The sequence below is a fragment of the Excalfactoria chinensis genome, chromosome 8, assembly GCF_039878825.1.
Source record: "Excalfactoria chinensis isolate bCotChi1 chromosome 8, bCotChi1.hap2, whole genome shotgun sequence".
Taxonomy (NCBI): Eukaryota; Metazoa; Chordata; class Aves; order Galliformes; family Phasianidae; genus Excalfactoria; species Excalfactoria chinensis.
The window spans coordinates 11,587,967-11,601,796 of NC_092832.1; the positions used below are offsets into that span (position 1 = coordinate 11,587,967).

General features: G+C 41.7%; 1 long non-coding RNA gene across 2 annotated transcripts in view; it reads left to right on the forward strand.

Annotated features, from left to right (window-relative positions):
• Positions 1–350: 350 nt before the first annotated feature.
• Positions 351–13,830, forward strand: part of LOC140255542 (uncharacterized) — a 38,264-nt gene continuing 24,784 nt past the window's right edge. Inside the window, exons 1-2 of one of the 2 annotated variants that reach the window (XR_011904496.1) lie at positions 351–473; positions 10,391–10,536. This is a non-coding gene — a long non-coding RNA (uncharacterized lncRNA). Of the gene's footprint in view, positions 474–9,354; positions 9,488–10,390; positions 10,537–13,830 lie in introns of those variants that run through there. The other variant, XR_011904495.1, reaches the window with a different exon arrangement.

The following is a 13,830-nucleotide window of genomic DNA, read 5'->3' on the forward strand; positions in this document are numbered from 1 at the left end:
GATCATAAGCTGCCCACCTTCCCCTCCTGATCCCATAGTATAGCAAAGATAATTCATTATTTGCATCTACATTGCCCAGAAATATTTGGAAAGCCTCAGAGCAAGTGTTAGGCATTTGTTCACATGTTGGGCAACATCAGGGACTTTTCTTTACCCAGAATTCTGAACTTTGGGATTTTGGATCTTGAGGGTCGAGAAAAACAATTGTTGTGGTTAGTCTTTGTGTAATCCATCATCTGTGCTATGTAAAATGATACCTATCACTGTAGAGAAATTTTGCCTAACATGGTGACAATACCAGCAGAATCCCAGAAGCATCTCTGAATGTTGTAAGATCTGTGTTGCTTCACAGCCGCTGCTGCCGTGGTGCGCTGCCTTTCATCTGAGTTCCTTTTGTCATCACACGTGAGGTTATGGAAGCATCAGGAGCAAAGCTCCCTGCTACAACAGGAGGAGCAACAAATTCTTTGCAGGTCTGTTTGATTTTTTTTTTCTTGTTTCTTAGACTGGTTTGAGCAGTTTACTTTATAGCAAGTTTGGCCTGAAGCTTAGGATACTAATAAAGCTGTCAAATGAAAGCATTACTGGTATTTGAAGAATTAAGCCTGTATTTGAGAAGTTAAAGTTTGCCCTGCATTATTTCTTTATTTCTTATTTCAACACTGCGTACCACGTCTTTTTGAGTTAGTGCATAACAGCTCAAGTCAGCTAAAAGTGTATGGCATTAATGAAACTGTGAGCCACATAAAAGACGAAATTGCTTTTTCTCTTTCTGTAATTGCCACTACAATAAATGCTGCCTTTACAGTAAATTTTTTCAGGGTTAACCCCTGCCGATCTCCCAGCTTGATGAAGAAGTAGTGTGATTAGAGGTGTGTATGGGAGGCAGAAGCAGAACAGCTGACTCATTTTTGTTAGGGGTGTTCAAAGGCTGTAGGCAGCAGAAGGCAAAAATTGCAGCTGTGCTGCCCAGTGCTGGGATGAAGTGCTGCATACTGGATGAGGGTCAGGTATGGTACTGCAGCCCTGCCATAATGTGTATCCTTTTTAGTCAGCCTTGCTGAATGCTGTAGAGAGTAACTGGAAGGGAATGACAGTTTTTGTACTACAGGAGAAAAGGAGGGAAGAGTTTTTTGTATTCTCTGTGATGGCCACTGTTGTGACCAGCAGCCATTGATATTCTAGGGTGAGAAGGCAGGTGTGGGTGATCCCTTTATGCAAGAGTTGGAAACGAAGCTCCCCTTTTTTAACTCTAAAATATTCTTACATTTGACTGGGTGCATCCATTCAGGTAATTATGTCACCTTTACATTAATCCTTAATCTAAACAATTCCACTTCCTTAGAGGCATCAGCAACATATGTTTAAGTATTGGAGCATCCTCAGCATACCGTACTTTGGTAATGTAATACATTGCTGAAAGTTTAAAAGGATCTCTGATAAAGATACAGCTATTAAACTGGTTTTAATATCTACTGTTATTTTAAAAGACTGTATCTTTATGATGAGAGACCATCTCTGATGAGAGATTGAACACATTCTTGTTAGTGTTCACATGGTCAGATGTAGCAAAATGCAAACACTGGTGATAAACGCTTTCTCTGCTTTCAGTAATGATTTGTTCTGTTTTTCTTTTTTTTTTTCTTCCTGTTAGAATGGAAAATACATTTAAGAGTCTGAAAAATTAGTAGATTTTTAAAATGTCTTGAATACCATTTCATCTGGAAAAAAGGTTTAGAATAAGTAACCCGCCGTGTTAGAAAAGGTTGCTAATTATCTGAATTTCACTGTGGTTTAATTAGCAGCATCTACAGTAGAATGTGGAGGTGGTGCTTGTCACCTGCCAAGGAAAATGTTGTCTTTCAGAGGAGAGTAAATGATGTCTACCAAAATACAGCCTGATTTGGGATCTGCAAAAAGAGATCTGATAAATAAATAAATAAAAATCCCCCTAAATTCTTTTGATGGACAGAAGTGAGTGGGCCTTAAGCAACAGGGTTCAGAACTGAGGTAACCGCTGCCCCCAACTATCTGCACCCCCTTCTGGGAAGGGTCTGAGTGCCAGCAGCTCAGTGCTGGCTGTGAAAACAGATTGCAGACACTGGCAGGGGCACTCAGGGTGCTGCTGGATGGGGTGTGCTGCAGCTGGCACTCCTCATGGTTAGGAGAGAAATTAGCACAAGTGGGAGTGTCAGATCAGGTGTACCAGACTAATAGCGTGCTCCCTGTGAACCAGATGCATGTGAACAGGAGTGGAACATGTCTGATGAAGCATGCTTCATCTTGAAGTTCTGCTTTTTTTTTTTGTTGTTGTTGTTGGCCTTGTTAGCTGTTTTAATAAATGCAGTTTGTAATTTGGTTTTAATGTACTTTATAGCTAAGGGAATTGGTTACAGATATTGGTTGTTTGTTACGGACAGCTCTGCCCACAGAGGCTGGGTGCTTGGAAATGCTGGAATTGTGTTAATGAGGTGATGGGTCAGAGCTGGATGTTGCTGGGGTCAGGAAAAAGGTGACATTTAATATCTGCTGGATCAAATAAAACAGGGCTGGATCCCTGTCATAGGCTAGACTTGGTCAAGTTTCTGTAATCCAAAGGGTTATCTTCCTGCTCGCTCTGTGTTTCCAAGCATTTTTATCCTTCCTCCAGACTTCAAATGCAGCGAGTTGGTATGCACAGTTGAGTTAGTGAGTAGTTTGTGTTTAGTGATTACTCCACATTCACAAAGGTGTTCTGAGCTCTTTGTTTAGAAACAGAATCATTCTTGTGGCAAGGAGCATACATAATACATCTCCTCTACAGAGGAAAGTAAAAGAGGACATTCATTTCTGTGACAAATAGTATTAAATCTGTATGAAACTTTTATCTCTTAATTATTACAGAAGAAATTATTTTCTTAAAAAGTTACAATCTTTTCCATAGGTGTACTGGAATTGACTTTATCACAGAGTCTGTAATGAGTTTGAATATATTAGGCAAAGCAGAAAAGATCAAACAGTTCATAGAAAAAGCGATGCAGAAAAACATCAGCAGGTCATTGGTACATTATTTTTCACTAAAGTACAGAAACACCATCATCAGAGGATACACATTTTCAGAAAATAATCTGCTTGCTCTGGCATTCTGGTGTTAGATAGTTTAGTCTGGTGTTAGCAGATTTACAAAACAACCAAAGAGAGAACTTGCAAGTGAAGATACTTTATAGCAGGACCCAACAGAGGGGCTGATGACATACTGTCATTTCCACTCCCTTCCCGCTAACTTTCCAATTATATTCAACTGCTGTCTCGTCTCTCCTTTTCTCACTTCTCTGTCCCACTGGAGAGAGTGACCTGAGTGTGGCTCCCTGTGCTGGAGCTGCCTGCTGCTCAAAGGTGCTAGTTGTCCTTCCCTCTCATATCATCTAATTGATAGCATAATAATTTCATCCCAGAGCACATCTTACCAACATGCTTTTACTGCAGTTTGCAACCTCTGTTTCAGACCTAACAATGGCTTATTTGCTTGTCTACTTTTCCCCCAACTCTAATAGCTGATCTCATAAAAGATATTGCCTCTCCCCATAAACCTCAGCTTTCTACCCTACATACATGTTCCTTGGGGGAGGTGAGCAAGAAAATAGCCTCAAGCCTGGAATTTCATTGTGAGACCAAACTGCATCCTTCTGCCATCTTTCCCAGATTATGGCCTGCATTGCAGGTGGGAGCTGCAGGACTTTGGGGGGCTTCTTGCTCATGGGAGTTTTGGGGCTCGGTACTGGATGCCAGCCACTTGTGGGAAGGTGACTGTGGTCTGTTTTGCACAGCACTTGGAAAACCCTCTCAGGGTTTTCTCCTCGAAAAATCACTAAGGTGTTTCTTAAATAAGACAATGATTTTAAACTAGAAGAGGGCAGACTTAGAATGGATATAATTTTTTTACATTGAGGGTGGTGAGGCACTGCCACAGGCTGCCCAGAGAGAGGTGGTGGGTGCCCCATCCTTGGAGACATTGATGTCAGGCTGGATGGGGCTCTGAGTAACTTGACTGAGCTGTGGGTGTTCCTGCTTGTTGTGGGGGGCTGGGCTAGACAGCCTTTAAGGGTTCCTTCCACCTCAAAAGATTCTATGATTCTATAATAATTAGATGCTTCTGTAAGTAAAGTTAAACAACATTAAAACATAAACATGACTTAAACACTCAAGTCAGCAGCCAGCCCTTTTGTCCTGTGATTTCTTTGTGGACGGTTTTCTTTGCAGTTTTTAAGCGGTATTATGGGGTAAGTGGAGTCTCCTGGTGTGAGCCCCCGTGGTCAGCAACAGGAGCACACAGGAGTGCTCCACAGCAGCTCCACTGCTGCTGTTTTTATCGCGTTCCTGTATTTCTATGATCCATCAAATTCACGGGTGTATTCTGTAGCATGATCGGCAACCAGCACAGCAGATAGCAGCAGTGCCAGCCGAGACACGGCGACACCCAAGCCATGACGGCCGAACCTTAGGCCAAGACAAAGGGAGTAGTAGGAGAGCTGGCGAGCTGAGACAGCAGGGAGCAGCATGGAGCTGCGCTGGCGGCCGCCCACGCCGCGGGGCCGGGCCTGCGAGGAAATCGTGCAGCGGGTGATGGCGTGAGGGTTTCTATGTGCAGGGCTGTGCTCGATGTGAGGGCGGCTTCCTCGCCTGACAGCGCTGCGTGCTACTGCTGGGCGCAGGCTGGCGGTGGGCTGTGAGCCGCGGCTGTGCCGGCCGAGCCCTGGGCAGCGTGCCCTGCTGCTGCTGGCACTGTGGGCTCTGACCGCTGCAGGGATGCCTCTGAGCACCCTCTGGAAGGAATGGCATGATATTGTGCTTTAGGGAACAGCGATAATCTCTTTTGGCGTTGTGCTGTTATAACAAATGCACGTGTGTGATTTATCCTAATTAAAAAAAGTATGACAGACATAAGCCAGAGAAACGTTTGTAAATGGCACGGTCTGGTCCCGTCTTTGTTTATCACCACTGTGATGCATTGCTGGCATCCTAAAACGATGAGCCTGTGTTACTTGGTGTCAGCACAGGCTTGGCCAGAGGAATTAAAAGATGTGCAGTAGTGAAACAGCCTGAGCATTTAGCAAGGGGATCCACAGCTCAGGTTTGCTCGCTCCTTCCTTACTGCAGTTTGGATTTTATTCTGTTTGTTTGTATAGCAGAAGGAAGGAGATGAAATATAGAAGCCCTTTCTTGCCATGAATGAAAGAATTATCCACTGTGTAAGGCCGCCTCTATGGAATTAACATAGGTCCTTTCCGTATGCGTGTAGAGTAAGATTTCAGATCAAAAACGGACCACTGAAGGAATACACACCAGCGCATTAAAGAAAGATGCTGCATTATTCTGTACCAAAAAGGTTAAACTCGTCAGATTCTATGTAAACACTCATTTTACCCTAGCTAACCTGTAAAGATTTCATTTTGCATCATTTATCTTCTTCCTTACCGTATGCTATACCATCCCGAGCTTCGATGAAAGAATCATGTCTCCATTCATTTCCTATCTTGCTGAATTGCCTTCGCATTTCCTATCATCTGCACATAATCCTATTCTCTCCATTATTGTCTTAATACCAAGTACAGCACAAGATAATGGATAGGCACTGTAATAACAGTGTGGCCTGTAGGAGCCCCTCGAGGGAAATATCTTTGACGCTGGTAGAATATTAATGCATCCCAGGTCCCTGATCTTCCTCTTTCACTTCATCTCCTGTTTTCTAAACTACATAATGACTTTCATATACATGACAAAAGCATTAGAACAGAAAAAGACTCATTGATGAGCGGCGGAGCTGTGTGATATTAAGAAGCACTATTCTCAGTTCTTTGTACAGTTTTTGACCACCATCAGAGACAGTGTGTGCAGGTAATTTCTGATTTGAATAGATACAGGCATAAAGAACCATTATCATACTCTGTTAATCCAAATGCCCGTCACAGGCACTGCATGAAAATAAATTAAAATGTAATTCTTCAATAATGCATCTGTCTACAGGATGATTTTCAGCAGATTAAAAACAAACAACTTGATATCACTTAGAAAGGCTAGCGGATTGTTTTTGAGAAGCTTAATCATCAGCAGATTATGGATGGAACAGTAAATCAAAGCAGGGTATGTTAAACAGCGTAGATTGTGTTGTAGCAGCAATTTACTGTACATAATTTTTTAATAAAAGCGAAAAATTGATTTTTGTGAGCGTAAACATTGAATCCTGAGAGAACTCAGGTGCTATTATCGAGAAAGGGAGTGTTAAAAATGCTATTGTTGCTCCCACATGACAAAAACCTTTGGTTTCCTTTACTAGGAAGAGAAGTTTGCTCCTTTCAGGAGTGCCTTTGGCACAACTCTTTTTCTCTCTCTTCCCCTCCTCTGCAAATTATCATTTTACTGTTGCATTTTGTTAATGTACCATTCCCTCCCAAACCCAAATTTGTACTCTAGCAAGGAATAGGAGCCCCCAGACCTTCCCTTTGTGCCAGTAGGAACTTGCCCAACCCACGGGTGCTGGAAGGTGGGAAACTGAGTCAAGAGTGAGAGCCAATGTATAAAGTACTGAGGGAGAAGCATTCTGAGGTTCCAGAAAGAAACAAAAATATGCTTGAAAATTAAGCATACTTTAAAGCAACAATTAAAACAAACCTGCCACCACACACAGGCACTCAGGAGCACGGCTGCCCTCACACCTCCAGCTATGCAAATACTAAGCAATGCTTCCAGCTTCCCCACATGGTTTCGGGTGCTGCCAGGCCCTGGGAACCCGGGAAATGTCTCAGTGAGAGACTGAAGCTGTGCTGAAGGAAATCTGTCCCAGGAGGGAGGGAGGAGACAGTCTGTCTGTTCCTGGCCTTGCTTTTGTTTTATTTATGCCCTAATTTTATTTTCAGATGATTCATTTGATTTATTTCACTGCTTTTAATGTTTCTTTTCTGTTCTGAACTTGAATGGTACTGTGAAATAGTCTAATATTAAATTATGGCGATTCTGCATTTTAAAATGGGCTCGGCGGGGTGGAAGAACACATGTGAAGCTCAGAGACATCGTGTTTTATGTTGGAAAGCTGAAGCTGTCCCTTTGAATCCTGGTAAGAGCTACGTTAGCAAGTTCTGTTGCTGTCATTATAAATGTAATGCCTTTTCTTTCGCATGTGCTTACTTGCCAAGAGAAAAAAATGACATACTGGGTGACACTGGTAGTGTGGGATCCCAGTCTAAGAGACTGTAAACAAGAGGAGGTGAGAAAGAACTCAGCTCACTACTTTAAGAATCCACTTAAAACTCATGGTCTAAATTTAGCTCTGGTATTAAAATATTATTGTTCCCCTCCACCCCCCTCCCAACACACACACTTCTCCTTCAGAAAGGGGTTTGACTTATGGCTCCTCCATAGTTGCCCTACAACACAGTAACTGATTAAAATAGGGTTCTAGGAAGCAGACCCCCAGACCAGTGCTGTGGGATGCACAGGCCCTTTTCTGCTTTAATGGTGTTTGTTGCCTTTACTGGCTCTGTCATGCTGATTTGGGCTTAGCATGACACAGCATGGCATGAATTACTATCAACGTGGTGACAAGAAGAAAATCTGAGACCCTAGCAGGTGCTAGGGAAAAGGAAATAGTGCTTTTTATTATTATTTGTCTATAATATGGAAAACCGGTGGCCACCTCAGTCCCTCAGAGCTACTCCACTGATCACCATTATCAGTGTGAAGACTCTGAAGGAGTCTGCATTGCCTTAGAAGAAGGCTGAAATCAGTGAACCTAATATCAGGCTGGGCACAGGTCAGGCTGAGCTGGGTAGGGCAGGAGCCTGTGGTAGTTGGGAATGTACTGGTGTTCTCAGACTGCTTGAATGGGTCCTCCTGGGATCTCATGCTGAGTTGCCACAGCTTTGGTCTTGGGGCTGGACTTGAAGAAGAATGTATTTTGTTTTGCCAAGAAGTGAATAGATTTCAATTAAGACCCCATTTTAAGAAATATTTCCAGTCATGTATTAATTAGTCCCTGCAGTGCGGCCAATTTGTTGGGCCCCCTTTGTTGCTTTGACATGCCAAACAATGCTGACAGGATTTTTTATTTTTTTTTCCTCTTAGAATCTCATTCAGGATTTTGACAATGAATGGTTTTATGTTTTTTTATTACATTTTTATGCTACTGGTTGGGTTACCGCCATGTCTGAAAGTTTGGGAGGAAATACTGTCTTTGCAGGACTGAAATACAACTTTGATGCCTTTGGACACTGTATTCTTCCTGCAACTTCTGGCATACAGGCAAATTATCTTCTAACTGACTCTGAAAGATTCTGGATTCTGTAGTTGGACTTTGCAACTAATAAGAGAAGTGACACGGATTTTATTTGTCATTTAAATATTGTACCCTGTTCTACAGATTATTATCATCCCTCTTCTTTAAGTATATTGCTAGCAAGCAATCTAATAAGACCACGGCTTTTCTCTATTCTATGTAGCTGCATTTCCAGTATTGAGAAAAACGTACTCTCCATTTGATTATCTGTGATGCATCTTTTTACATTATTATTCATATTTTAAGAGAAATTGCATGCGTTGTGCTTGAAATACACTTTGGGGGATTTTATCTGTGATGGCAACTAGTGTTGTTTCTAATCTTAATCCAGGCAACACTAATTTTATGTTTGTGAGTAAACATGGTAATAAATGAGAATCCTCCTAGAATGGTAATTGGTGCCGCTCTTTTGTACTCTGGGTTTCAAATCTGCGTGTAATTGTTGGTGCCCTATAGAAATGTTAATTATCTTGGATAATCCTGTTTGCCTTGATAGGACTGGAGCAGTCTCAGTAAGTACGAAGATGTTACCCAGGAAAGTTAGAGAGCAGAATTTCTACGTATCCCTGATGGCTGAACTGTGCAACTGTGACTGGGAGCACTTCTTGTAATGCTGCTTTTAAGAGGGAAAGATACCAAATAAGGCAAAGAAAAAATCAACATATAAAAAATCTTAGCTATAAAATAAGTTGAGTATAGTTTTAGAAGAGGGGATATGTAAAATGCCTAATTAAGTATAAAGAAAACCCCTGTGCTGAAGTTTCAAAAACCCAAATGAGCATTGTATGTGGAGATAAAGCATTCCCAAAGGAAAACAGTGCAAGAAAAATATTCTTGGCATTTTCTATTCTTTTCTATTACATTGATTTTAAAATCAGCTCTTCTAAAATATGGCACTGTCTTATGTACATCTTGAGTAGTATCTGCAGCAAGCTCTGTGCAGAGCTGTTTTGTACCAGGCTGGGAGGCACTCAGTTCCAGGTGATGTTCTCGGATATCCAGCCCCCCCCCAAAAAAGCAGTGACTACAAGTATGTGTTGGAAATGCCCACTCATTGCCTTCCTTTGTGATTCTTTAACTTTCAGAGCGTGTTTTGAGCATTGTTGCTATGCAGCCATCTGGTAGCCCCTGGATTTCTGGAATCTGCCAGTGGGGACATGTGCTGACATTCAGAAGAGAGTAAGGGACTGTTAGCCAAAATATTCCTTTTGTCTTATTGATAATATTTGGCTTGCAGTTGGCACACCAGAAAAAAATAAAAATAAAAATCTGCTTTACAAGTAAAAAGTAATAAAAAAAGACTTTCTTCTGTAACTAATTAAGCTGTGGTCTTACTACTGCTTGAACTGCTTTGGTGTGGATGCTCGTACCATCAGATAGAGGCAATCTTTACATGAGGTGCAAGCCCCTGAGTTCTGCATAGAATGTCTATGCCTATCATCTACTTTAAACACACCTTGACCAGGTTTTTGTCAGAGTGATCCCCAGAGTGCTCCCCATAGGTGGGACATGCTGTCTCTGATGTATAACTCTCATGTGTAAACAGATGCATTATTAGTTTCCTACTTCTTTTTAGTGGTGCAACTAGCAAAACATAGTTTTCCAGATATGAGACCTCTAAAGCCAAACAACAGTGATATCCAAATGAATCTGAAATCTCTAATGGAAACACAAGGAGAGCCGTTCCAAGAATAGGCTTATCCTTTCCTGTAGCTATTTCTCTGTTGTTGGTATTGCTTATGGACAAGATGTGAAGTCCTCCATTCAGTCCCAAATTATTTTACAGATCTGTGATTGAATTTGGTTTCTCTTAAAACTCCTAGATAGTAAGTTGCTAACTTTTCAAGGCTAGTTTGCCAAAGACTAATAAGAAATATGCGTCAAGCTACCAAATATTAGATAGATGCACTATTTACTGATACCTAACTTGCATATGTATGTGTGCTGCAAAAGCTACAGTGAAAACAAAGTGATTTTATTGCTACTGTGGTTTTTAATATCGATGGCAAGAATCAAAGCTTCAAAAAACCTGTGGCAGTGGATAAGGATTGTAGGATCTCAATGCTCTCTATTTTTGCACAGGATCATTAGCAGACCTCACCAACAGCAGATGACACTTCAGCTAACCTGAGAGTCAGTCTGGAGGCAGTGCAGAAACCACCAGGACCATGCCACGCACTGAGTGATTTCCCTTTCAGAAAGCTTTAACAAGAGCCCTCTGCCTCTGGGTAAGTTGGTCTATGATGTGATGCTGTTATTTTGTGGCAGGGTGATGGAAAAGATCTCTGCTTTCTGCTAAAAATATCAACTGAAATAATCTGTGCTGGTGGGTGTTCCCTTCGTTCTTCCAGTATAGCTGGTGCACCAAAGCCACACATATGGCATAAACAACTGGAGCACAGCAGCCTCCTGTTTGGAGGACAGGGAGAAGGCAGCTGCCTGTCTGCCAGCCTTGCTGCATGGGGGGCAGTGAGCTTGGGCAGACATGACAAAGCACATGCTTGCAGGCTGTAGCAGGGTAATGTAGACTGTACAGCTCCTCCAGCATCTCTCAGTGACCTGCAGTAATTTGTGGGCTGAAGGATACTGCCAAGAGATTGTTGGTTTAGATTTAAGATGAAAAAAGGGTAAATAATTAATCTGAGGGTAATAATGAGGTCGTATTAGTGCCCTGGCAGAGTGGTGCTGCATGAGGGTGGGCAATCCCAGGGGCCATAACACTGTGGGACATGGGGCTGCTGTCACCAGCTCTCTCTTCTCCCTTACTTTTACACAGTTCCCTGCTGCAGTTTGATTTGTGAGTTTGATCATGGAAGAATATTTCCCTTAAATAACCACTTTGTTCACTATTCATTATGTTTGGTATAAAGTAGGCAAGAAACCTAAGCAAATGTTCCTCAAGATTACAAACAGAAACTCCTCTCAGGTATTGCAGTCTTCCAAGGGATGGCACATTTGAACACAGAGTGAGTGCTTTGGAGATGCTGGACTGGCACATCTGATTCCTCACATCTGCAAGTTTTTGACAGTTTTAATTCAGATGCACCTTTAATAATGATGGAGACTGATGTTCTCAGCACTCAGTATTGCTGCTGTTAAAACCTTTGTATCTCTGTAGACAAATACTTGAATTATCCAACAAATGCACTTTTCCTCCCCTTTAAAACAACATTTTGACTGTATTATTTTACTATTTTATTTCTGGAATGTGCAGACAGGAATGTGGCCATTAACACTTCCAACATTTTATTCTAGGTATAGCGTGATAACTTCCAGAGGCAGGCTTTTGCTAGGACAGGCCGCTTAAAGCATTCATGCAAAGGGACAGAAGTGTTTGATAGTATTATAGTTAAAAAAGCCACCTTATGGTGCATGTTAATATTTTTGTAGTGTTTTGGGATGCTAAGAATAAGTAAGAAGAACCCCCACAAAACTATGTTTCACTAGATGGGATCACTGTTTTATAGAAACCAACATTTTTGTATCTGCCTGTGCTGTTAAAAGGCAGGGACACAGGCCTTTTTTTTCTTTTTTTACATATGAGCACAGACATGCCAAAATCTCAGTGTGTTTTTGGAGCTGTGCAGAGAAGATACCAGCCAGAACCTGAGGAGGAAACTGAGGCTTCCAAATTGCCTTGGGATTTGTTTGCTTTTAATTCCCCTCTGGGTAACTTGTTGGCAAATCCTACATAGCACTGAAGGCAAAATGACACTTTTTCCTCATTCCCAGGAGAGGCAAAACATGAGTTCTGTGACAAAGTGCCCTGTGGCCAAGAAACTGCATGCGCGGGGTGATGCAGACTCTGACTGCAGGGAAATGGGGCTGAGGTTGCCCAAAAGGAAAGAATCTGTTCTGTGACATGCTGCAATCCAAGTGCAGCCTTCAGGAGATGCTCCAGGAGAAATGCTGATGCTGCAAAGGGTTGCACAGGATATTACAGACAGAGAGCTGCACGGGCGCTCAGGTAGATATGTCTGCTGGAGATTCTGATGTCATTCCAGCATGTTGTTCAGGGCATAGAATATATTATTTAGAATGTGCTAAAAGTAGATGGCATGCAAGTGAATTGTAATATGTTGAGGTGGAAATGTGATAAACTACTCTTAGCCTTTGACAATACTCAGTGCCACTTCAATTCTTGGAGAAAACGATAAGCTTTTGATAAAATAATAAGAAAAACAGAAGAAAATGCAACCCTATCTTTCATCTAACTCAATCTTTTTCATTCAGAGGAGTGAATGCTCAATGGGAGCAAAAGGCAGAGGGTAAAGGGGGGATTGAGATGGGAAAGATTGTGATTTTACTGAGAATACAGGGTATGACCAAGAAAGATAACAATCAAGATTAAAGAAGAAAGAATACTTTAAATAAAGCTTAGATGGGGAGAACTCTGTATGCACCAAAACAAGAGAAGAATAGCTGGTTGTTTGTCTGTGGTATTTCTCCCTGAACTGTATATGTAAAATAATAATATAAATAAAATGTATTCATCTGTCCAATGGGGCTGCAGCGAGACAGTTGCTAAGGAATGAACTGGCAGAATGGTGATGAAGAGTGTTACTATAAATTCTCTTAAAACAAAGAGGAATTTGCTTTGTTTGTAGGAGGGGTTGTACCAGTGTGCCATTTCTAAGGAAGTTTTGAGAATTATTTTCCTTTTAGAGCGATTGCTGTAGGTTACCATGAGCCTGAGAAGGCAGAATCTGCAAGCCTGGAGTTGCAGTTAGGTGTGAACTGCTGCCAGTATTAATGCTGAGGCTAACAGAAATACTGATGTAAGCAGAGGAGCATTAACAGTTCTATCTCCCCTGTTCCCAGCTTTTGGAAAGAAGGTGGAAGGGCAGGAGGAGAAAGCAGTTTCTACAGAACAACAAAAACAATAACTTGGTGGAAACGATACCAAGAAATGTATAGAATGTGGAAAGGCCTGAAGGACTTGCTCCTAATCAATAGTACCTTCAAGGTATGAACAGTGCAAAAAGACAAAGGAATAATTCATTGTCTGAGCTGGAGACAGGAACAAGGCCTGAGGCAAATGAAGGAAAAGTTGGGGATAAATATTAAGAAAAGTTCTCAAAAGCGTGGTTTTCTCCTGAAACTGTTGCTATGCTCTGTAAAGTGCAGCGGTGTGGTAAAACACAAAATTTACTCTTGAATGTATTGAAAATATAGTGTCACAGCTATACAAAGCTTCTCCATCATCCTTTGCTCAAATACTGCTTGGAGTTCAAGTATGGGGGTAATGTTCCTCCCCATAGGGCAAGAGGGAAAGCTGACCCCTTTCCAGTGAAGAGCAGAATTGTTCCTGGAAGGTGTAGTTAAATATGATGTGTTAAGTACACAGTTCAGGTTTGAAACACTGTGGTTTTATGCAGGGTTTTGGGAACTTTCCTCCTGTGGTGATGAACTTTGTGAAGGTCTGGTGCGTGTGGTCCCTACTGAAAAGACACTGCTGCATGAAACAAAAAGGTTAACTATCACCTGGAATTTACAGACTTAAAAACAGATGAGCAGTATGA